Below are 24849 nucleotides of genomic sequence, written 5' to 3' on the forward strand. Positions count from 1 at the left end.
GGATGGACCCCTGGTCCCTGCCACTCTACCTGAAGTTCGGAGTGACTCTAACAAGCTGTACTGGCGGAATGTGATGCAGGAGAGGCAGGAGTGGATACAGAAATTGTGGGCATCTGTTGGCCCACAGAAGAGTTAAAAGAGAGGGGGAGTGTAGGGAGATAGACCGGACCTCGGGTACCTGCATTCCGGGTCCAGAACTAGAAAGGCGGCATCCTCTGTTCCCGGGGAACAGCTTTGAGGAGGCGGACCTTCCCCTGCAGCCTGACGGAAGCCTGAGTGGGAGGGACCTTCCTGCAGACCCAGAGAGGCAGGGAGAACCAGAAAAGGGCACACAGCTAGTGAAGAGAGCGCGCGCAAGAGGAGAGTTGTGGGCCAGGGCAGAGCAGCGCGCAGAGCACTGAGTGGCGCACTCGGTCTCCCTTGCCCTCAGGGAGTACTGGTGTTGTAGCAAGCCGCATAGAGGGGACCCTGTCACCTGCAGAGTCAAGCGTGCCCAGCAGCAATCTGGAGAGAGAGACCACTGCAGAGCCGTGTAGAGCGGAGGAGAACCGTGCAGAGCTGAGCCAAATACACAGAGCTGAGCCATGCACACCGAGTAGAGCTGAGCCAGCTGTGCAACAGACAAAGAGAGAAGTGCCCTGACCTTAGAGCACCAGCAGCGTGCAAACCAGTGCCTGCTGTTTCCCGCCACCAACAGTGGGGACCAGAGAGAAAGAGAAGTGTGGTGTGAGGCCGTCCTCCGTGTCTGTGAGTGCTACACCAATGCCCCATAAGAGTGACCGGGGACAGCACAGACCTGCGCACCCTGACTGGGCCATTAAACAGCTACCAAGCCACACTGGGGTCGTACAAGACTGTTACCGTATTACCATCAACCACTTTGGCCCCGTTTGATGAGACTGTCAAGAGAGTAGTACAGGAGACACGTGGGGCTTAGACAGTACCGTGGCCCGTGACCTCGGAGGGATCTACAGTAAAAGGACTGGGGCAGTGGAAGGTACTGGAGACCGACCACTGTCACCAGAAGATGGGGTATTGTTGTTTACTTGACCCCATTAATGTGGACACTGCGTCGGCCGCTGCAGGCACCATTGAGTTTGCAGCAGGAGCTGCAGTATTGACTTCCTTATACGTTTGCTAATATTTGAGCCGTTGTATTGCATTGTGCCTTTAATACTGTTTAACTCTTTTCCTCCCTGCGTGGAGTATTTCCCTGTAAATAAACCTGTTAACCCTTGCTCTGCCTCCCGTCCGTCACTGCATCCTACGCATCTGCTAGTATCCTACACATTGTGCTTTTTGGATGACGGCATACAGTGAGAAAAATAAGTGTTTGATGCCTCTCTCCCCATCGAGCGGGGCGACGTGCGCCGTCAAGATCTGCAGCTTGCTTCTCCATGTGCAGTTCTCCTGCAACACAATGTGTACTTTTTTACACAGGGCACTTTCTTTCTGGATGCCTGTCATCCTATGACACACCTTCTAAGTCCTTTTTGATTGGTCACTTGTTTTATTGGGTGTAACCCATTCTATTGTAGTTGTAATAGGAATATTTAAATTAGATGGGTGGACACCGGATCACGATAGGCTATGTGGAGCCGTACAGCTCCATGATTGGTGTGTATAGATATAGATATAGTACCCCTGTGTATTAAGTTCCGGCGGCTTCTTGGCCATAGAGAGAACCCGTTTCTTCATGTATGTTTGTTATGTCCTTTTTGATTGGCTGTTTTAAACTATATAACCTTGGTCCTACTGGTGTGATGCCACCCCCAGAAGAAGGCTGATTGCCGAAACGTGCGTAGGGGCAGGCGTCGGCACCCACCGGAGGTATCTACTTACAGATTGATATAGGTAACTGCTCTTGGAGGTCCTTTATAATTAGTGATTCTTTTTGTACCATGCTTATAGACCTACCATGTGCACCATATTGGTCTACTTAGATTTCTGTGAAGTGCAGCTTCCGGGGACTCCTCACCGGCTGGGGGATCCTCCCCTGGCTCCGGAAGCGACGTGGGTGGAACTTCAACAACAAGAGTGCCTTTTTTAGGCCCAAGCGGTCGCCATCCAGGAGGTCGAGAAGGAAAGGATCGAGAACGCCAGATGACTCTTCGTTCACAGGTAGGTGTCCAAACCTGGTAGTGAATATTTCTGACTACTCTCTTTCCCCTCTTGAACTTAGGGTGTTGAATAAGGGTCTGTCATTCTGCCCTACTCCCAGATGGGATTCCTTTCAGCTAGAGAAGGATTTACAGAGCTTCTACCGCAGTATACGACTTAAAGTGCATTTTGAGGACAACCCACACTTCACTAGTAATACACTAGGAACAGTACCAGACAGAGACGGAGGACCACTAATCACATTAGATCAATTAGGGTTAAGGAACCCCAGTAAGTTTATGCCTCCCAAGACGAATCACGCCGTAGAGACCTTTATTACTCTCCTTGACAGAGATATTAAAGAAACCATCCTGGACCAACGTTTAGGCTTCCTCCCGGTCCGACACAATCTAACACCTGTTGAAAAACAAGCACTTGCTTCACTTAAGGATAATAGCCACATTGTAATTAAACCTGCGGATAAAGGTGGGGCCACCGTACTGATGAACAAAAATCAATATGTAGCGGAGATTAAGAGACAACTAGCAGACACTACCACATATAAGAAAATCCAATCAGACCCAGTCTATAATATTCGCAGAAAAATTGACACCATTCTGACCAAACATTCACAACTACAAACCATTGACGCCAAAACCAAAACATTCCTGACAAACGACCACCCGGTAACTCCAGTTTTATATATTCTTCCAAAAATCCATAAAAACTTACAGAATCCCCCTGGACGCCCCATCGTGGCATCCACGGACTCTATCCTCAATCCTGTATCCATTTATCTGGAAAAAATACTCACGCCATATACTCACAAAACCAAATCCTTTATCCTTGACACAAGCGACTTCCTCAGAAAAATTCAGGACATCAACATAGTTCCAGCTAATAGCATCCTATGTACCTTAGATGTCAACAGTTGATACACCTCAATCACACACGACACGGGGATAGAGGCTGTCTCCCTAACTTTATCTGAAGCAGGAGTGGACACACGCTCGCAAGATCTTTGCCTTGAGTTACTCAACTTGGTACTCAGAGAAAATTATTTTCTCTTTGAGGATGACTTCTATGCTCAAATATGCGGAACCGCTATGGGTTCAAATGTAGCGCCCGCGTAAGCTAATTTGTATATGGATCGCTTTGAGAGAGATTTCATCTATCCCAATATGCTATTCCAGCAGTATGCTCTTCTATGGTATCGTTACATAGATGACATTTTCTGCATTTGGCAAGGCGACCACACTTCCTTAACTGCTTTCTATAACACTATAAATGAAATCCGATCAGAGCTCAAATTTTCTATTTCACATCACACGGAGGCCATCACGTTTTTGGACACGAAAGTGTGTAAGGATGTCGATGGTTCCCTTACCACTGATATCTATACCAAACCTACTGATCGTAATAACCTTCTATTGTACAACAGCTGTCACCCCAAATCTACCAGAAACAGTCTTCCCCGATCCCAATTTAAGAGAGTTTCCAGAATTGTGTCGAACCCCACCGTCAGACAATCCAGATTACACGAAATGTCCAAAAAATTTGAGGACAGAGAATATCCATGCACACTCCTGAATACAGAGATGACCAGAGTTTTATCTGAAATAGACCCCACACCAACTCCGTTGCCTAAACCATCTAGGTTACCCTTCGTCCACGGCCACCACCCATCCATGCAGAGGGTTCACAACTTAATCCACAAACAATGGCCCATTCTTTCGAAAGCATACCCCAGAATAGCGATCTTCAAAAATCCCCCTTTGATGTGCTTACGCAGACCACCAAATATAAAGGACAGACTTGTTAGGGCCGATGTTGGATCTTTAAAACAAACTGTAACCCGTACACTTAGTGGTCAGACTAGAAGGGGCACATTTCCATGTTTGAATTGCACATGCTGCTCCAACATCATTAAAGGAAGTGAAGTGGTCCATCCTCGTACAGGGAAATCATACCCTATTAGGGAATACCACACCTGCGACTCAAACTATGTTGTATACATCATCAAATGCCCTAATGTGGCCTACTGTATGTGGGCGAGACTATTCAGGCAATCAGGGACCGAATCACAAGCCATAAATCTACGATTAGATGCGAAAAAACCTGGTTGCCCCTGCCGGCACACTTTAAAGAGGCCCGACACAACATATCCCAACTACGATTCCAGGTCCTTGAAAAAGTTCGTAGACCGAGACGGGGTGGTAATCATATCCAGCTATTGAAACAGCGTGAAACGTACTGGATCTATACGTTGGACACACTCAGTCCGAGAGGCCTCAACCGTGAAATTGACTGGCTAACATAATGAATTTTTTTTCCCCTAGACCCACTGAATAGTTGCACGCAACCACTCGGCAATCCTCTTTGTGGAGTTGGTAAGATTCCCCACCTTAGTGCAGATTTTGTCTAAGTTTCCTTCCGTTTTCTAACTTTTCCCTCTAAGTTTCCTTCATAATTTCCTTTTGGTTCTATAGTTTGGACTCCTACTCATATTCAGTTATGTCATGCATTATCATTACATAGACTTTGTGTTTGCTGTGTTTTTTACACTTCGCCTGCAATTCCGGATATATCATTTCCTTTTATGATTGTGCATTTCATGACGTATGTATTGGGTTAATTATTGTCTTCTGGCTACTCCTGACACACCAGATCACTGTAGGGAGGGGTACCAGTTCCATCATCAGTTCTATTACTCAGTACATATGTTCCCCATACATCAATATATTTTATTATCCTGCATACTCTTTAGTTCACACCATCTGACCGCTGCAGATTACGTTGTCCGCAACCCCCCTACTCCCTTGGTCTAATAGAACGCCACCCCCTATGCACACACGCCGGCATCCACAGCGCGCCCTGTGCGAGTCGGAACGCTATCCCATATGCGCACGCGCCGGCTTTTCACGGCGCCCCCTTTGTCTCCTACTACGCTATTCCATCCCACTACTCCATACGCGCATGCGCCGGCGTCTAGTGCACTTCCGGCCACATGCCCCAGCAGCGCTCTATATCTGAGCACTTATCTTGTATAGGACGCATTCCCTCACTACGCCGGCCACAGCTTAGACACGGGAGTGTCAGCACCGGCTCTACCTTAGGATCCCAGACGCCTATGCCAGCACCCAGACACGGCTGTGTCACCTATCTCACCGCCAAACGCTATACTCAGAGGGCTATTTCCACCTGGGATCTCCCACTCCTGCTCCTGACACCACTGTGTCAGCTGTGCACCATCACGTTAAACCGGACGTATGTTTCAACTACCAGATAAGTATTCCCATTTTTCTCTAGTCCTCTGACTCGTTTTCTAAATATCTCATATATTTTTTCTCTTAGCTAGTGCCACACACACGGGCATCTTACCCTATGGAGCGCTAATCACATTAGTCTACTCTCGGACTCCATACCGTAGCTTGCATATCCACAGGTCAGGAGCCTTTCCTTTTCCATAAGCTATAGCAGCACATTACTACTAGGATGTATCCTCATTATTATACCTTCCTATAGGCTTCTGGCACACGACCGGGATATCCATCTACTTTATTTGTTCCAAAAAGACATCACTCAGCCCTGAATATATGGGTACCTTTGAAAATAACAGGGTAGGTTTATGCTCTCTTCCATATTTCCCTACACTCCATAACAGATTCATAGTGGATAACCATACTCATATTTATTTATGTACTTCTTACCCTCCATCCCCACCAGGACGTAACCTCTTGTCAGTACCACATTTGCTACACCCTGAACTGAGACTTACTCTGCATAGTAGGTGGGCCACCCTCATTTGCCATGTGTGTTTTTATAGCATGATTGATCTATATAAAATATAGCTATCCAGGCCAATTTTTGGCCCTTTAGACTAATTTCTAGATTGCGCATAAATTTAAGTTGCATGCACTATTTAATGTAGACATATCCTTGTCATCATGTAAACCCTTTTTCGATCCTCTTGTTTATATACACCCCTTGGTTATCATCATTTATACCTATTTCAGTATATCTCGTTACATGGTCTTACAGAGTCATTACTCTGTACATGACTACCACCTAAACCTTTTGTTGCATATCTTGTATATATTGTACAGTACATATCTTTATAGTTTTTTATATATACCGAATTGTAAATAGTTGTATCTCTATGTTTTTTGCAGCGACGTTGTGACCAAGGCTATGTATTGGCCGAAACGTCAAAAATTTACCAGTCGCTTTATCTTGAAATCACTATAAATAAACTTCCACTTTCAAGCATATCTCCCTTTGAACGTGTGCAGTGATCTCTATATCCAGTGACTTTGGAACTTCTGGTTCCCTTCACTAGCACTTCACTAGTTGAGTGCTAGCCATCATAGCTTTTGTCTTTATTTAGTATGGTGGGTTCCCGCGCCGTTTTTTGGTTTCCCACTCTTTGACACCTACCAGGATTAGTATTTTGTTGTCTTGTATGTTACTGTTTTTTGTGCTTTTTCTTTAATAAAATTTGTATTTTTTTATACTTTGTTCTTGCGTACATTTTTTATCGGATTTTCTTGATAAAACAACACGTAGTATCTTGCTGCGCTGATTGGTCTGCATGCAAATTTTAGTACACTGTGGTTAAAATGATGCATTAAGCCAGAAACTGGTTTATTTAGCTTCACTTTACCAGTGCAGCTATTTTACATTTTGAGCTGGTATTTGAAATCTACACTTCTAAATAGGATATTTTGTATTACAGCAGACAAAAATTACAACCAGCAGCATAGCTGCAAGGGTGTTCAGGGTTAAGAGGGGACTATTTCCCTGGGCCTCAACTTCTGAGGTGCCCACTGAGAGCTACCGCTACTTTTAACTAGAGCACACGATATTGTTAAACCATGTGGTGGTGCAGGGAGACGCAATCTCCCTGCACTTCTGCTGTCCATTCTGTAGATCGCAGGTTGCTTTAATTCTGTGGCCTACTGAACTGCAGGAAGGGTCATAAACAGGAATTTAAAGTCCGATGGTGGTGAGGTCATCAGGCCATGCTGTTACTCCGGCTTCCTGTGAGTGCGCCAGCTTTATGACAGCATGTTGCCTTGCCATTGGACTCGTTAGGATCTTGAATTAGGTACATATAAGATTCTTTGTAAATTAATTAAATGTTATGGTCTCATGTGAGGCATCATAAACAGTTGGGGACCATTATTCAGTGTTCGGGACCTTGAAACAGTGCGGGGGCCTTTATGCATTGTAGTGACTACTGTAGGGACATTTGAAATGTGCTGACCAATGTTCAAAAGCTTGTTCTGAGTCGCAGGTCATAGGTCCTCCAACAGGATGATGACCCAAAACACAGTTAAAAACATTCAAGAATTGCTAATAGCAAAGCATTGGATTCTTCTGAAGTGGCTTCTATGAGACCTGATCTATATCCTATTGAACATCTGTGGAAGTAGCTGAAACATGCAGTCTGGAGACCGCGTCCTTCATACCAGAGACAGCAGTAGTGATTTACTCACAACGAGTTGCCTATAATACCTATGGACTGTTGCAGAAGTCTCATTGAGAGTTACAGAAATCATTTGTCTAAAGTAATTTCCTCAAAAGGTTTTGCAATAAAATATTACGTTAAAAGTTCCATCATTATTGTCCAAACCATTTTCTTAATTTTTTTTATAGTTTTATGTTGAGCCACAATTCAAAAGCAATGTCTGATTTTCATTAGTTGATATTTAGTAAATTTAAATTGAAAATGACTTGTCAATTTTAAGTCTCTTTCAGTGACTATAGTGTTTTTTTCTTACTTTAACAGAAGGCATTAATAAAGCAAAAAAGGGGCAGCAGCGCTTACTTGCGCAGGTCTCCTAATGAATGCACTCTCAGGATGCAGCAAACCCATGTAGTAAAGGTGGCAGCAACACAGGTGCAAAATACTTATAAGACAACCACTCACAGCCTGCCAATTCGTGGAGGGGGGTGATTGCTTAGTATATGATTGCACAAAAGCGGCCTATATAGGGTGCTGTTCACACACAGGTAATGCACAGTATCTTGTTTACAGCCTATTAGTGACGCCCATACTATTAGATCAGGCGGGCTGCCCAGCACTATCTGTATGCATCCCATGTGAACATCCCATGATAAGGTTGCAGCCAAGCCCAGCATTTGTGCGGTTGTAAACTGGGGTGTCTGTTCACATGGGATGCATTTAGATAGTGCTGGGCAACCCACCTGATCTAATAGTATGGGAAGGCCCAGATTGGCAATCTGCCAAGGCGGACATATGCCCGCTGTGCCGGTGACTCTGAACTACAAAATGGGCTGCGGACCCTTTAAAACTTCTGACTAAGCCCTGTGTGGGCGCTCTCTCTCATTGCACGCGCTGAGAAGGGCCGCGGCGGCCCATGTCAGTGCGTGAGCACGGCCCCACGTTCGTGCTTGCACACTTCTGCAGCCCTCATCAGTGCAGGCAAGCAGGAGAGCCCGGGCAAACATGGCTTAGTCAGGAGTTGGAAAAGGTTGCTGCTGCATGCACAGGACGCCTGCCTCTCTGTCTGACACCGGTCAGGAACAGCTTCAGAGAACGGAGTGCTCTCCTCCAGGGGCGTCGCTAGCATGAAAGATTTGGGGCTCTAGCCTCAAATGTTTGGCCTAAAGCCCCAGATGTCACTGATTGGCCAGTGCTCCTGTCCTCCTGTGCAGTGTGACTGAAGGAGAGAGCCAAAAGGCAATCAAGATGAAAGGTTAGCATGCTGCATACCTGCCTGTGTGTGCTCCCATGGAGAGATAGGGAAGCAGCTCCAGTCAACACGGTGACAGCTTCTCCTGCTCTGATTTGCTTCTCCAACAGAGAAAGAGATACCAGGGGATGTGCCGGGGCAGTGCCTTTGAAGAGCAGCACATGGACATTAGCCTACCCTGCACCACAGTGGAGAATATGTGATTTACTGTACGTATGAGGTATCTGTTGTGTGTGTGATACTTGTGTGTGAGATGTGTTTGTCTGTGGTAGCTGTAGTATGTATGTGTGTGTGAGATATCTGTAGTGTGTGTGTGTTATCTGTAATGTGTGTAATACTTGTGTGTGTGCTATCTGTAGTGTGTGTAATACTTGTGTGTGTGGGGGTATCTGTAGTGTGTGTGTAATATGTGTGTGTGGTATCTGTAGTCTGTGAGGTATGGTATCTGTAGTGTATATGTGTGTAATACTTGTGTGTGAGGTATCTGTAGTGTGTTTGTAATACTTTTGTGTGAAGTATCGGTAGTGTGTGTGTAATACTTGTGTGTAAGGTATCTGTAGTGTATGTGTGTGTGTAATACTTGTGTGTATGCTATCTGTAGTGTGTGTGTTGTAGTGCAGCAGTATCCACGCTGTGCAGTGATGAGGCAGTGACCCAGAAAAGTTCCAAAACAAAAAGTATCTTTAATACTCAACGCACAAAAAATACACAGCACATGAAATCCTCCAGATCGCAGCCAGGAAACATATCCCCCAGATTACAGCCAATAAACACGTCAGTCCACCTCCAAGACCGGTTGCCATGTGTGACTGCACTGCCGTGTACTCTGTGGGTGCCAGGCCTTTCAGCTCCTTTGGCTGTTTGGCTCCACTTGCCTGTGTTCTCTCACACAGGCTGAGCTTTTGCAGAGCCGCCTGATCTGCACCTTGCAAACTCCACACTAACACTGACACACCCAACCCCTACTTTAGGTTTTTTTAACCAACCTGTGGCCTTCGGCCACATGGAAAACCCAGCCAGGACTGCCCCACTACCATCCTGTAGTCCATTTAAAAAATAAAAGCCCAGCGGGTTTTCTTAAATCTGATCTGGACAAATAGCTTGTCCAAGACCAATACTCACTTTAATTCTGCATTGCAATCACAGCTAAACCTGTGACTGCAATGCACTCCCATGGCCTCAATATGCCTCCGTGTGCATCCTGGGGGGAAAACACAAAGACCCTTACACGTGACACTGGTCACTGCCTCACAGTATATAAGGTATCTGTAGTGTATGTGTGTGTATAATACTTGTGTGTGAAGTATCTGTAGTGTATGTACTATATGTGTGTGTAATACTTGTGTGTGAGGTATCTGTAGTATATGTGTGTAATACTTGTGTGTGGCATCTAATGTATGTTTGTGTGTGTAATACTTGTGTGTGAGGTATCTGAAGTGTATGTGAGTGCAATACTTACAGTGGGGCAAAAAAGTATTTAGTCAGTCAGCAATAGTGCAAGTTCCACCACTTAAAAAGATGAGAGGCGTCTGTAATTTACATCATAGGTAGACCTCAACTATGGGAGACAAACTGAAAAAAAAAATCCAGAAAATCACATTGTCTGTTTTTTTAACATTTTATTTGCATATTATGGTGGAAAATAAGTATTTGGTCAGAAACAAACAATCAAGATTTCTGGCTCTCACAGACCTGTAACTTCTTCTTTAAGAGTCTCCTCTTTCCTCCACTCATTACCTGTAGTAATGGCACATGTTTAAACTTGTTATCAGTATAAAAAGACACCTGTGCACACCCTCAAACAGTCTGACTCCAAACTCCACTATGGTGAAGACCAAAGAGCTGTCAAAGGACACCAGAAACAAAATTGTAGCCCTGCACCAGGCTGGGAAGACTGAATCTGCAATAGCCAACCAGCTTGGAGTGAAGAAATCAACAGTGGGAGCAATAATTAGAAAATGGAAGACATACAAGACCACTGATAATCTCCCTCGATCTGGGGCTCCACTCAAAATCCCACCCCGTGGGGTCAGAATGATCACAAGAACGGTGAGCAAAAATCCCAGAACCACGCGGGGGGATCTAGTGAATGAACTGCAGAGAGCTGGGACCAATGTAACAAGGCCTACCATAAGTAACACACTACGCCACCATGGACTCAGATCCTGCAGTGCCAGACGTGTCCCACTGCTTAAGCCAGTACATGTCCGGGCCCGTCTGAAGTTTGCTAGACAGCATTTGGATGATCCAGAGGAGTTTTGGGAGAATGTCCTATGGTCTGATGAAACCAAACTGGAACTGTTTGGTAGAAACACAACTTGTCGTGTTTGGAGGAAAAAGAATACTGAGTTGCATCCATCAAACACCATACCTACTATAAAGCATGGTGATGGAAACATCATGCTTTGGGGCTGTTTCTCTGCAAAGGGGCCAGGACGACTGATCCGGGTACATGAAAGAATGAATGGGGCCATGTATCGTGAGATTTTGAGTGCAAACCTCCTTCCATCAGCAAGGGCATTGAAGATGAAACGTGGCTGGGTCTTTCAACATGACAATGATCCAAAGCACACCGCCAGGGCAACGAAGGAGTGGCTTCGTAAGAAGCATTTCAAGGTCCTGGAGTGGCCTAGCCAGTCTCCAGATCTCAACCCTATAGAAAACCTTTGGAGGGAGTTGAAAGTCCGTGTTGCCAAGCGAAAAGCCAAAAACATCACTGCTCTAGAGGAGATCTGCATGGAGGAATGGGCCAACATACCAACAACAGTGTGTGGCAACCTTGTGAAGACTTACAGAAAACGTTTGACCTCTGTCATTGCCAACAAAGGATATATTACAAAGTATTGAGATGAAATTTTGTTTCTGACCAAATACTTATTTTCCACCATAATATGCAAATAAAATGTTAAAAAAACAGACAATGTGATTTTCTGGATTTTTTTTTCTCAGTTTGTCTCCCATAGTTGAGGTCTACCTATGATGTAAATTACAGACGCCTCTCATCTTTTTAAGTGGTGGAACTTGCACTATTGCTGACTGACTAAATACTTTTTTGCCCCACTGTATATGTGAGGTATCTGTAGTGTGTGTGTAATACTTGTGTGGGAGGTATCCGTAGTGTATGTGTGTGTGTGTATACTTGTGTGTGTGGTATCTTGAGTGTATGTGTATGTAATACTTGTGTGTGAGGTATCTGTAGTGTGTGTGTGTAATACTTGTGTGTAAGGTATCTGCAGTGTGTGTAATACTTGTGTGTGAGGTATCTGTAGTATATGTGTGTAATACTTGTGTGTGGCATCTAATGTATGTTTGTGTGTGTAATACTTGTGTGTGAGGTATCTGAAGTGTATGTGTGTGCAATACTTGTATGTGAGGTATCTGTAGTGTGTGTGTAATACTTGTGTGTGAGGTATCCGTAGTGTATGTGTATGTGTATACTTGTGTGTGTGGTATCTTGAGTGTATGTGTATGTAATACTTGTGAGTGTGAGGTATCTGTAGTATATGTGTGTAATACTTGTGTGTGGCATCTAATGTATGTTTGTGTGTGTAATACTTGTGCGTGAGGTATCTGAAGTGTATGTGTGTGCAATACTTGTATGTGAGGTATCTGTAGTGTGTGTGTAATACTTGTGTGTGAGGTATCCGTAGTGTATGTGTGTGTGTATACTTGTGTGTGTGGTATCTTGAGTGTATGTGTATGTAATACTTGTGAGTGTGAGGTATCTGTAGTGTGTGTGTAATACTTGTGTGTGAGGTATCTAGTGTGTGTGTAATACTTGTGTGTGAGGTATCTGTTGTGTATGTGTGTGTAATACTTGTGTGTGTGGTATCTGTAGTGTGTGTGGTATCTTGAATGTGTGAGTGTGTAATATTGTGTGTGAGATATCTGTAGTGTGTAATACTTGTTTGTGAGGTATCTTTAGAGCGCCAATCAACATGCAGGGATTGTCTGCCATACACTGTAATGCCACAGCCATGTTGGTTGTGGCATTACAGTGATTGGCTGGCTGCACAGCATCATCAGGTCCATATTAGACCGGTCGCCACCCTGCTCGTCACAGTCAGCTCTGGACTCAGGCAGTGTAGGGAGAGTTGCTGCTGAGATAGAGAGATATTTTTAATGTTATTAGTTAGTGTGGGTATACCATCTGTAATGCACAAATCCATCTCAACCAACAGTCCTACTGAGGACTAATCGAGGTGTATATAGATATCAGTGCTAGGCAGGCAGGATGTAAGGTTTTTAGACTCTTTGCCATATCTGCTGTTATTTTAATTGAACCTAGTTTTCCCTGTCGGCCATTCTGCTTTCTGTCCTGCTGCATCTACTTTGCCCTTAACCAGTATGGAGTTTTCAGTTTCTATGTTTCCTCCCTGTTCTCTGCCACTTGCCTTTTTAAGGAGCATCAGCTGTTTAATCAGTGCTTCAGAATCAAGTCTGCAGTATACCTGTCACCTTGCTCCTGGAAGTTTTGGATTTATTATCCCAACCACCTTCTACTTTGGATCCTTGGACATGTGTGGGCTCAGGAATACCTCAGCTTACCATTAACATTTGCAAGGGAAGTAAGAGAGAGAGACTTGAAACTATTTATACGACTTTGCTGGACTTAAGGTTTATTCCTGCCTGTCTTGTCTCCTGTCTTTGTACCTGCAACTGTGTTAACCCTTACTTGTATGAAGTAGTACAAGAACTACTTAAACAAACCTATGTCTTTTGTGTTTCCTCGCACCCAAGCACAAGACTCTAAACAGTCGAGTCTGCTGTGGACCGTAGATGCCAGATATCCATTTATACCTTTTGTGATGACAGTGGTTGTGGCTTCTTACAACCATTTCCCTTCTTTTTCAGCCAAGTGTGTTACCACTGGTAAAAACTATTGTGTGCCCTTTTTCTCTTCCAGCATTTCTGCCTTAAAGGATCTGAAAAGATGGAAGCTCATTTAAAAGACTTAAGTGGAGTTACTGATACAATTCTTGCGAATATACAGGCTTTAAAAACCAGCTTTGCAAGCCTATAGGATCTTAATAATCACAATCTACAAGTTTTCGGACAGAATACTCAGGCATTACGAACCAGGATTGAGGCTCTGGAGGAACGAGTCCAGGCACCATCCCTACCCCCAGGTTCTGGGATTCCCAAGGTACCACCTTTCCGTTTTAGCGGGGAACCGGAAAAATTCAGGGGATTTATTAAATCAATGCAAACTGTTTTCTCTGCTCATGCTTCGCAATTTCTCTCTGAACAATCCAAAGTGCTAACTATAATCGTGCTGCTCTCCAACATAGCTCTGATGTGGGCAATCCCCCTGATTGACACTGAGGATGAATGTCTAAATAATCATGATGCTTTTATTTCAGCCATGGGGCAGGTGTTTGATGACCCAAACCGAGGTGCGACAGCTGAAGCAGCCATGTTGGCTTTGCGCCAAGGTAAGCGCTCCGTAGTCGAATATGCCTTGGATTTCAAAAGATGGGCCCTCGATACCACTTGGGACAATTCCGCCCCAAAAATCTATTTTACAGAAAGGGTTGTCTCCCATGATTAAGGACAAACTTGTTTGTGCCGATCTTCCCACCACGTTAGGAGACTTTATTAACTACTGCATTCGTAATGATGTCTGTCTTACTGAATGCAGACAGGAGAGATGGTCCAAAATTAATTGCACTAATCATTTCCTGCGTCCCTCCCCAGCTAAGGAGTCTTTGAGTCGGATCACGTGGGAACCAGAGCCTGAACCTATGCAGGTGGATTCTTTACAGGGATGGATTAGTGATGCACGCAAGGAACATCGACTAAAGGAAAACCTATGTTCCTATTGCGGTAAGTCAGGGCACTTCATTACAAGCTGCCAGGGCCGCCATCAGGGCATGACAGCCGTGACTGGCGTATGGGGCCCGGTGAGCAGAGGGGGCCCGCATCGGGCCCCGTCTCATCTGGTCACCGGGCCCCCCCTGCAGGCGCTGCGGCAGCGGCACACTATTGACGTGCGGGCCCGCGCCCGCACGTCAATAGTTAACAGCCTTCAGCCAGTCTGAGGCTGGCAGCTGAATAGGGCCGCAGTGCGCACTCGCCGGCGTCTGACGTCATTGTCAGCCGCCGGGCCCGGCGAGTGCGTCTGTGTGGAGCCTGAGGGGATCTTCGCCCGGCGCAGGAGCATGGCCAGGTAAGAAGTCGTGGTTTTTTTTTTTTCTTTGAGAGCTGCGATCCAGAGGGGCCCGGGGGGCAGGATGATGGACACACAGGGGCAGAAATGCTGGACACAGTGGGGCAGAAATGCTGGACACAGTGGGGCAGAATGGTGGACACACAGGGGCAGAAATGCTGGACACAGTGGGACAGAATGGTGGACACACAGTGGGGCAGAATGGTGGACACACAGGGGCAGAAATGCTGGACACAGTGGGACAGAATGGTGGACACACAGTGGGGCAGAATGCTGGACACACAGGGGCAGAAATGGTGGACACAGTGGGACAGAATGGTGGACACAGTGGGGCAGAATGCTGGACACACAGGGGCAGAATGGTGGACACAGTGGGGCAGAATGCTGGACACACAGGGGCAGAAATGCTGGACACAGTGGGGCAGAATGGTGGAGACACAGTGGGGCAGAATGCTGGACACACAGGGGCAGAAATGCTGGACACAGTGGGACAGAATGGTGGACACACAGTGGGGCAGAATGCTGGACACACAGGGGCAGAAATGCTGGACACAGTGGGACAGAATGGTGGACACAGTGGGGCAGAATGCTGGACACACAGGGGCAGAATGGTGGACACAGTGGGGCAGAATGCTGGACACACAGGGGCAGAAATGCTGGACACAGTGGGGCAGAATGGTGGACACAGTGGGGCAGAATGCTGGACACACAGGGGCAGAATGGTGGACACAGTGGGGCAGAATGCTGGACACACAGGGGCAGAAATGCTGGACACAGTGGGACAGAATGGTGGACACACAGTGGGGCAGAATGCTGGACACACGGGCAGAAATGCTGGACACAGTGGGACAGAATGGTGGACACAGTGGGGCAGAATGCTGGACACACAGGGGCAGAATGGTGGACACAGTGGGGCAGAATGGTGGACACAGTGGGGCAGAATGGTGGACACACAGTGGGGCAGAATGCTGGACACACAGGGGCAGAATGGTGGACACAGTGGGGCAGAATGCTGGACACACAGGGGCAGAAATGCTGGACACAGTGGGGCAGAATGGTGGACACAGTGGGGCAGAATGCTGGACACAGTGGGGCAGAAATGCTGGACACAGTGGGGCAGAATGGTGGACACACAGGGGCAGAAATGCTGGACACAGTGGGACAGAATGGTAGACACACAGGGGCAGAAATGCTGGACACAGTGGGGCAGAATGCTGGACACAGTGGGGCAGAAATGCTGGACACAGTGGGGCAGAAATGCTGGACACAGTGGGGCAGAAATGCTGGACACAGTGGGGCAGAAATGCTGGACACAGTGGGGCAGAAATGCTGGACACAGTGGGGCAGAATGCTGGACACAGTGGGGCAGAATGGTGGACACACAGGGGAAGAAATGCTGGACACAGTGGGACAGAATGGTAGGCACACAGGGGCAGAAATGCTGGACACAGTGGGGCAGAATGCTGGACACAGTGGGGCAGAATGCTGGACACACGGGCTGAAATGCTGGACACAGTGGGGCAGAATGCTGGACACACAGGGGCAGAAATGCTGGACACAGTGGGGCAGAAATGCTGGACACAGTGGGGCAGAATGGTGGACACAGTGGGGCAGAATGGTGGACACAGTGGGACAGAATGTTAGACACACAGGGGCAGAAATGCTGGACACAGTGGGGCAGAAATGCTGGACACAGTGGGGCAGAATGCTGGACACAGTGGGGCAGAAATGTGTCATGATTCCAATGGCAGGGAATCACAAAAGGACAAGCACCAACGAGCTCTAGGGTGATGGAACCTGAGCTGACCGCGACCATAAACCTAAACACACAAATAACAATAGCCGGGGAACGTGCCTACGTTGATCCTAGACGTCTCGCACCAGCCGAAGATCTAACTTCCCCTATTAGAAGAAACACAGACCTCTCTTGCCTCCAGAGAAATACCCCACAGAAATAGCAGCCCCCCACATATAATGACGGTGAAATGAGAGGAAGGCACATACACAGTATGAAAACAGATTCAGCAAAATGAGGCCCGCTAAAACTAGATAGCAGAGGATGCAAAAGTAAACTGCGCGGTCAGCAAAAAACCCTTCAAAAAACCATCCTGTAATTACTTGAACTCATGTTCCAACTCATGGAACATGAGGAGCAATTACAGCCCACTAGAGCAACCAGCAGCAAAGAAACAATTATATGCAAGCTGGACAAGACAAAAATAAAGCAAAACGTGGAACAAGAAAATCAAAAACTTAGCTTGTCCTGAAGATTACTGAAGCCAGAAGCTGAGGTAACAAAACACTCTGATAACCTTGATAGCCGGCGGGGAAATGACAAGAAAGCACGGTTAAATAGGAAACTCCCAAATCCTAATAGAACAGGTGGACACCAGAGACAGCAGAACACAAATCACCCAGTACCATCAGTAACCACCAGAGGGAGCCCAAAAACAGAACTCACAACAGTACCCCCCCCTTGAGGAGGGGTCACCGAACCCTCACGAGAACCACCAGGGCGACCAGGATGAGCCCTATGAAAAGCGCGGACCAAATCATCAGCATGAACATCAGAGGCAACCACCCAAGAATAATCCTCCTGACCGTAACCCTTCCACTTGACCAAATATTTGAGTTTCCGTCTGGAAACACGAGAATCCAAGATCTTCTCTACAACATACTCCAATTCTCCCTCCACCAGCACCGGAGCAGGAGGCTCAAGCGAAGGAACAACAGGTACCTCATACCTCCGCAACAACGACCGATGGAACACATTATGAATAGCAAACGATGCCGGGAGATCCAAACGAAACGACACAGGGTTAAGAATTTCCAAGATCCTATAAGGACCGATGAACCGAGGCTTGAACTTAGGAGAAGAGACCTTCATAGGAAGAAAACGAGAAGACAACCACACCAAGTCCCCAACACGAAGTCGAGGACCCACGCGGCGACGGCGATTAGCAAACTGCTGAGCCTTCTCCTGGGACAACTTCAAATTGTCCACCACATGACTCCAAATCCGATGCAACCCATCCACCACCATGTCCACTCCAGGACAATCAGAAGGCTCCACCTGACCAGAGGAAAAACGAGGATGAAACACCGAATTACAAAAGAAAGGAGAAACCAAGGTAGCAGAACTAGCCCGATTATTAAGGGCAAACTCGGCCAGCGGCAAAAAGGTAACCCAGTCATCCTGATCAGCAGAAACAAAACACCTCAAATAAGTTTCCAAGGTCTGATTAGTTCGCTCCGTCTGGCCATTCGTCTGAGGATGGAATGCAGACGAAAAGGACAAATCAATGCCCATCTTAGCACAGAACGTCCGCCAAAATCTAGACACAAACTGGGATCCCCTGTCAGAAACGATGTTCTCCGGAATCCCATGCAAACGAACCACGTTCTGGAAAAACAGAGGGACCAACTCAGAGGAGGAAGGCAACTTAGGCAAGTGTACAAGATGAACCATTTTAGAAAAGCGGTCACACACAACCCAGATGACAGACATTTTTTGAGAGACAGGGAGATCCGAAATAAAGTCCATGGAAATGTGCGTCCAAGGCCTCTTCGGGATAGGCAAAGGTGACAACTATCCACTGGCTCGAGAACAGCAAGGCTTAGCCCGAGCACAAACCTCACAAGACTGCACAAAAGAACGCACATCCCTCGACAAGGAAGGCCACCAAAAAGACCTGGCCACCAAGTCTCTAGTACCAAATATTCCAGGATGACCTGCCAACGCAGAAGAATGGACCTCGGAGATGACTCTACTGGTCCAACTATCCGGAACAAACAGTCTCTCAGGCGGACAACGATCAGGTTTACCCGCCTGAAACTCCTGCAAAGCACGTCGCAAGTCTGGGAAGACGGCCGACAAAATCACCCCATCCCTAAGGATACCAGTGGGCTCAGAATTTCCAGGGGAGTCAGGCACAAAACTCCTAGAAAGAGCATCCGCCTTCACATTCTTTGAACCTGGCAGGTATGAAACCACAAAATTGAAACGAGAGAAAAACAGTGACCAACGAGCCTGTCTAGGATTCAGACGCCTGGCAGACTCAAGGTAAATCAGAATTTTGTGATCAGTCAAGACCACCACACGATGTCTAGCACCCTCCAGCCAATGACGCCACTCCTCAAATGCCCACTTCATGGCCAAAAGTTCCCGATTACCCACATCATAATTCCACTCAGCGGGCGAAAATTTTCTAGAAAAGAACGCACATGGCTTCATCACCGAGCAATCGGAGCTTCTCTGTGACAAAACCGCCCCCGCTCCAATCTCGGAAGCATCAACCTCAACTTGGAAAGGAAGCGAAACATCAGGCTCACGCAACACAGGAGCAGAAGAAAACCGGCGTTTAAGTTCCTGAAAGGCCTCAACAGCCGCAGGAGACCAATCAGCAACATCAGCACCCTTCTTAGTCAAATCCGTCAAAGGCTTAACAACACTAGAAAAATTAGTTATAAAACGACGATAGAAATTAGCAAAGCCCAAGAACTTCTGCAGACTCTTAAGAGATGCAGGCTGCGTCCAGTCACAAATAGCCCGAACCTTGACGGGATCCATCTCAATAGTAGAAGGGGAAAAAATATACCCCAAGAAAGAAATCTGGACTCCAAAGAGACACTTTGAGCCCTTTACAAACAAGGAATTAGCCCGCAGGACCTGAAACACCTTCCTGACCTGCTGAACATGAGACTCCCAGTCATCAGAAAAAAACAAAATATCATCCAAATACACAATCATAAATTTATCCAGATATTCACGGAAAATATCGTGCATAAAGGACTGGAAGACTGAAGGAGCATTAGAAAGTCCGAAAGGCATTACCAAATACTCAAAATGGCCCTCAGGCGTATTAAATGCGGTTTTCCACTCATCACCTTGCTTTATTCGTATAAGATTATACGCACCCCGAAGATCAATCTTAGGCTGGTTTCACATTGGCGTTTTTTCGGGTGCGTTTTTGCGGTAAAAAACGCAAAAAAACGCATGGTGAAAAAACGCATGTAAACGCGTGTAAACGCTGCGTTTTTTTGACGCATGCGTTTTTGCATGTGGTGAAAAAAAGCGGCGTTTTGACGCGTTTACATGCGTTTTTACATGCGTTTGCGTTTTTTAAATGCATGCTGAGAAATGTGTGACAGCTGCCAATCATCAAAATAAAGTAAAAAAACCCACTATAAACAGAAATAGTTAAGGTTAGGGTTAGGGATAGGGGTAGGGTTAGGTGTAGGGATCATAACCCTAACCCTAACCCTAAAGGGATCCTACCCCTAACCCTACCCCTAACCCTAACCCTAAGGGATCCTAACCCTAACCCTACCCCTAACCCTAACCCTACCCCTAACCCTAACCCTAAGGGATCCTATCCCTAACCCTACCCCTAACCCTAATCCTACCCCTAACCCTAACCCTACCCCTAACCCTAACCCTAACCCTACCCCTAACCCTAACCCTACCCCTAAGGCATCCTAACCCTAACCCTACCCCTAACCCTAATCCTAACCCTAACCCTTCCCCTAACCCTACCCCTAACCCTAACCCTACACCTACCCCTAACCCTAACCCTAAGGGATCCTAACCCTAACCCTACCCCTAACCCTAACCCTACCCCTACCCCTAACCCTAACCATAAAGGGATTAGGGTTAGGGTTAGGATCCCTAAGGGTTAGGGGTAGGGTTAGGGTTAGGGTTAGGGGTAGGGTTAGGGTTAGGGTTAGGGTTAGGATCCCTTAGGGTTAGGGGTAGGGTTAGGGTTAGGGTTAGGATCCCTTAGGGTTAGGGGTAGGGTTAGGGTTAGGGGTAGGGTTAGGGTTAGGGGTAGGGTTAGGTTCCCTTTATCACCTTTATATTGGGGGGTGGCATATCAGTGTGTTTTCTGTTTTTTTAATAAAAAAACACATGCGTTTTTTACCGCAAATAACGCATGCACCAAAAAACGCATGCGTCCCCATTGACTCCAATGTATTTTTTGACCCAAAAAAAACGCATGAAAACGCATGCGTTTTTTTTTGGTCCAAAAAACGCTTCTAAAAATACTACAAGTAGCATTTCAGAAAATGAACGCATGCAGTAAAAAAACGCATGCGTCAAAAAACGCGACCAAACGCGTACACAAAAAAACGCATGCGTTTTCAATGTTAAATATAGGAAAAAAAAACGCATGCGTTTTTTTGAAAAAAAACGCTGCAGACAAAAACGCAAGTGTGAAACCACCCTTAGTGAACCATTTAGCCCCCTTAATGCGAGAAAACAAATCAGTCAACAAAGGCAAAGGATACTGATATTTTACGGTAATCTTATTCAAAAGACGATAATCTATACAAGGCCTCAAGGACCCATCTTTTTTGGCCACGAAAAAAAAACCTGCTCCCAAAGGGGACGAAGATGGACGGATATGTCCCTTTTCCAAGGACTCCTTAACATAATTCCGCATAGCAGTATGCTCTGGCACTGACAGATTGAACAAACGACCTTTAGGAAATTTACTACCAGGAATTAAATCTATAGCACAATCGCAATCCCTGTGAGGAGGAAGCGAACTGAGCTTAGGCTCCTCAAAAACATCCCGATAATCAGACAAAAATACAGGAACCTCAGAAGGAGTAGATGAAGCGATAGAAATCGGAGGTGCATCATCATGAACCCCCTGACATCCCCAGCTTAACACAGACATTGTTTTCCAGTCAATGACTGGATTATGAGTTTGTAACCATGGCAGACCAAGTACTAGAACATCATGTAAATTATACAATACCAGGAAGCGAATCACCTCCTGATGAACGGGAGTCATACACATGGTCACTTGTGTCCAGTACTGAGGTTTATTCATAGCTAAAGGTGTAGAGTCAATTCCCTTCAAAGGAATAGGGACTTCCAGAGGCTCAAGACTAAACCCACATCGCTTGGCAAATGACCAATCCATAAGACTCAGGGCAGCGCCTGAATCTACATAGGCATCGACGGAAATGGATGATAATGAGCAAATCAGAGTCACAGACAGAATGAACTTAGACTGTAACGTACTAATGGCAACAGACTTATCAACCTTTTTTGTGCGTTTAGAGCATGCTGATATAACATGAGCTGAATCACCACAATAAAAGCACAACCCATTTTTCCACCTATAGTTTTGCCGTTCACTTCTAGACTGAACTCTATCACATTGCATTGTCTCAAGTGCCTGTTCAGAAGACACCGCCAAATGGTGCACAGGTTTGCGCTCCCGTAAACGCCGATCAATCTGAATAGCCATAGTCATAGACTCATTCAGACCCGTAGGCGCAGGGAACCCCACCATAACATCTTTAATGGCCTCAGAAAGGCCATCTCTGAACTTTGCAGCCAGGGCGCACTCATTCCACTGAGTAAGCACTGACCATTTCCGAAATTTTTGACAATATATTTCTGCTTCATCTTGCCACTGAGAGAGAGCTAATAAAGCTTTTTCAGCCTGAATCTCCTGGTTAGGTTCCTCATAGAGCAAACCCAATGCCAGAAAAAACGCATCCACATTAAGCAACGCAGGATCCCCTGGTGCCAATGCAAATGCCCAATTTTGAGGGTCACCCCGCAGGAAAGATATAATAATCTTAACCTGCTGAGCAGGGTCTCCAGAAGAGCGAGATTTCAAAGAAAGGAACAGCTTGCAATTGTTCCTAAAATTCAGAAAACTAGATCTATCTCCAGCAAAGAACTCTGGAATAGGAATTCTAGGTTCAGACATAGGAGCATGTACAACAAAATCTTGTATATTTTGAACCTTAGCAGCAAGATTATTCAAGCTGGAAGCTAAACTCTGGTCGTCCATGATAAACAGCTAAGGTCAGAGCCATTCAAGGATTAAGAGGAGGAAAAAAAAAAATCAGCCAGGCTGCAATTAAGGCTAGGCAGCAACCTCAGAGGAGAGAAAAAAAAAAAAAAACTTCCTCAGACTACTTTTCCTCCTACTTCAGCCCAAACATTTTGGCCGGCTATACTGTCATGATTCCAATGGCAGGGAATCACAAAAGGACAAGCACCAACGAGCTCTAGGGTGATGGAACCTGAGCTAACCGCGACCCTAAACCTAAACACACAAATGACAATAGCCGGGGAACGTGCCTACGTTGATCCTAGACGTCTCGCACCAGCCGAAGATCTAACTTCCCCTATTAGAAGAAACACAGACCTCTCTTGCCTCCAGAGAAATACCCCACAGAAATAGCAGCCCCCCACATATAATGACGGTGAAATGAGAAGAAGGCACATACACAGTATGAAAACAGATTCAGCAAAATGAGGCCCGCTAAAACTAGATAGCAGAGGATGCAAAAGTAAACTGCGCGGTCAGCAAAAAACCCTTCAAAAAACCATCCTGTAATTACTTGAACTCATGTTCCAACTCATGGAACATGAGGAGCAATTACAGCCCACTAGAGCAACCAGCAGCAAAGAAACAATTATATGCAAGCTGGACAAGACAAAAATAAAGCAAAACGTGGAACAAGAAAATCAAAAACTTAGCTTGTCCTGAAGATTACTGAAGCCAGAAGCTGAGGTAACAAAACACTCTGATAACCTTGATAGCCGGCGGGGAAATGACAAGAAAGCCCGGTTAAATAGGAAACTCCCAAATCCTAATAGAACAGGTGGACACCAGAGACAGCAGAACACAAATCACCCAGTACCATCAGTAACCACCAGAGGGAGCCCAAAAACAGAACTCACAACAGAAATGCTGGACACAGTGGGACAGAATGGTGGACACACAGGGGCAGAAATGCTGGACACAGTGGGACAGAATGGTAGACACACAGGGGCAGAAATGCTGGACACAGTGGGGCAGAATGCTGGACACAGTGGGGCAGAAATGCTGGACACACAGGGGCAGAAATGCTGGACACAGTGGGGCAGAATGCTGGACACACAGGGGCAGAAATGCTGTACACAGTGGGACAGAATGGTGGACACACAGGGGCAGAAATGCTGGACACAGTGGGGCAGAATGCTGGACACAGTGGGGCAGAATGCTGGACACACAGTGGGGCAGAATGCTGGACACACAGTGGGGCAGAATGCTGGACACACAGTGGGGCAGAATGCTGGACACACAGTGGGGCAGAATGCTGGACACACAGTGGGGCAGAATGCTGGACACAGTGGGGCAGAATGCTGGACACACAGTGGGGCAGAAATGCTGGACACAGTGGGGCAGAATGCTGGACACAGTGACAGGGGCAGAATGCTGGACATTGGGGCAGAATGCGAGACACAGTGGGGCAGAATGCTGGACACAGTGGGGCAGAATGCTGGACACAGAGGGGCAGAATGCTGGACACACAATGGGGCAGAATGCTGGACACACAGTGGGGCAGAATGCTGGACACACAGTGTGGCAGAATGCTGGACACACAGTGGGGCAGAATGCTGGACACACAGTGGGGCAGAATGCTGGAGACAGTGGGGCAGAATGCTGGACACAGTGGGGCAGAAATGCTGGACACAGTGACAGGGGCAGAATGCTGGACACAGTGACAGGGGCAGAATGCTGGACACAGGGGCAGACTGTGAGACCCAGGGGCAGAATGCTGGACATTGGGGCAGAATGCGAGACATGGGGCGGAATGGAGATACGGGGCATGATTGGAGACACGGGGCAGGATGAAAGACATGGGGGCATGACTGGAGACAGATGGGGCAGGATTGGAGACAGATGGGGCAGAATGGAGACACAGGGGGCATGATTGGAGACAAGTGTCAGGATTGCAGACATGGGGGCATGGTTGGAGACATAGGGGGCAGAATGGAGACATGGGGCATGATTGGAGACACTGGGGGCAGAATTGGAGACAGATCGTGCAGGATCATGGGGC

The sequence above is a fragment of the Ranitomeya imitator genome, chromosome 1, assembly GCF_032444005.1.
Source record: "Ranitomeya imitator isolate aRanImi1 chromosome 1, aRanImi1.pri, whole genome shotgun sequence".
Classification (NCBI taxonomy): Eukaryota; Metazoa; Chordata; class Amphibia; order Anura; family Dendrobatidae; genus Ranitomeya; species Ranitomeya imitator.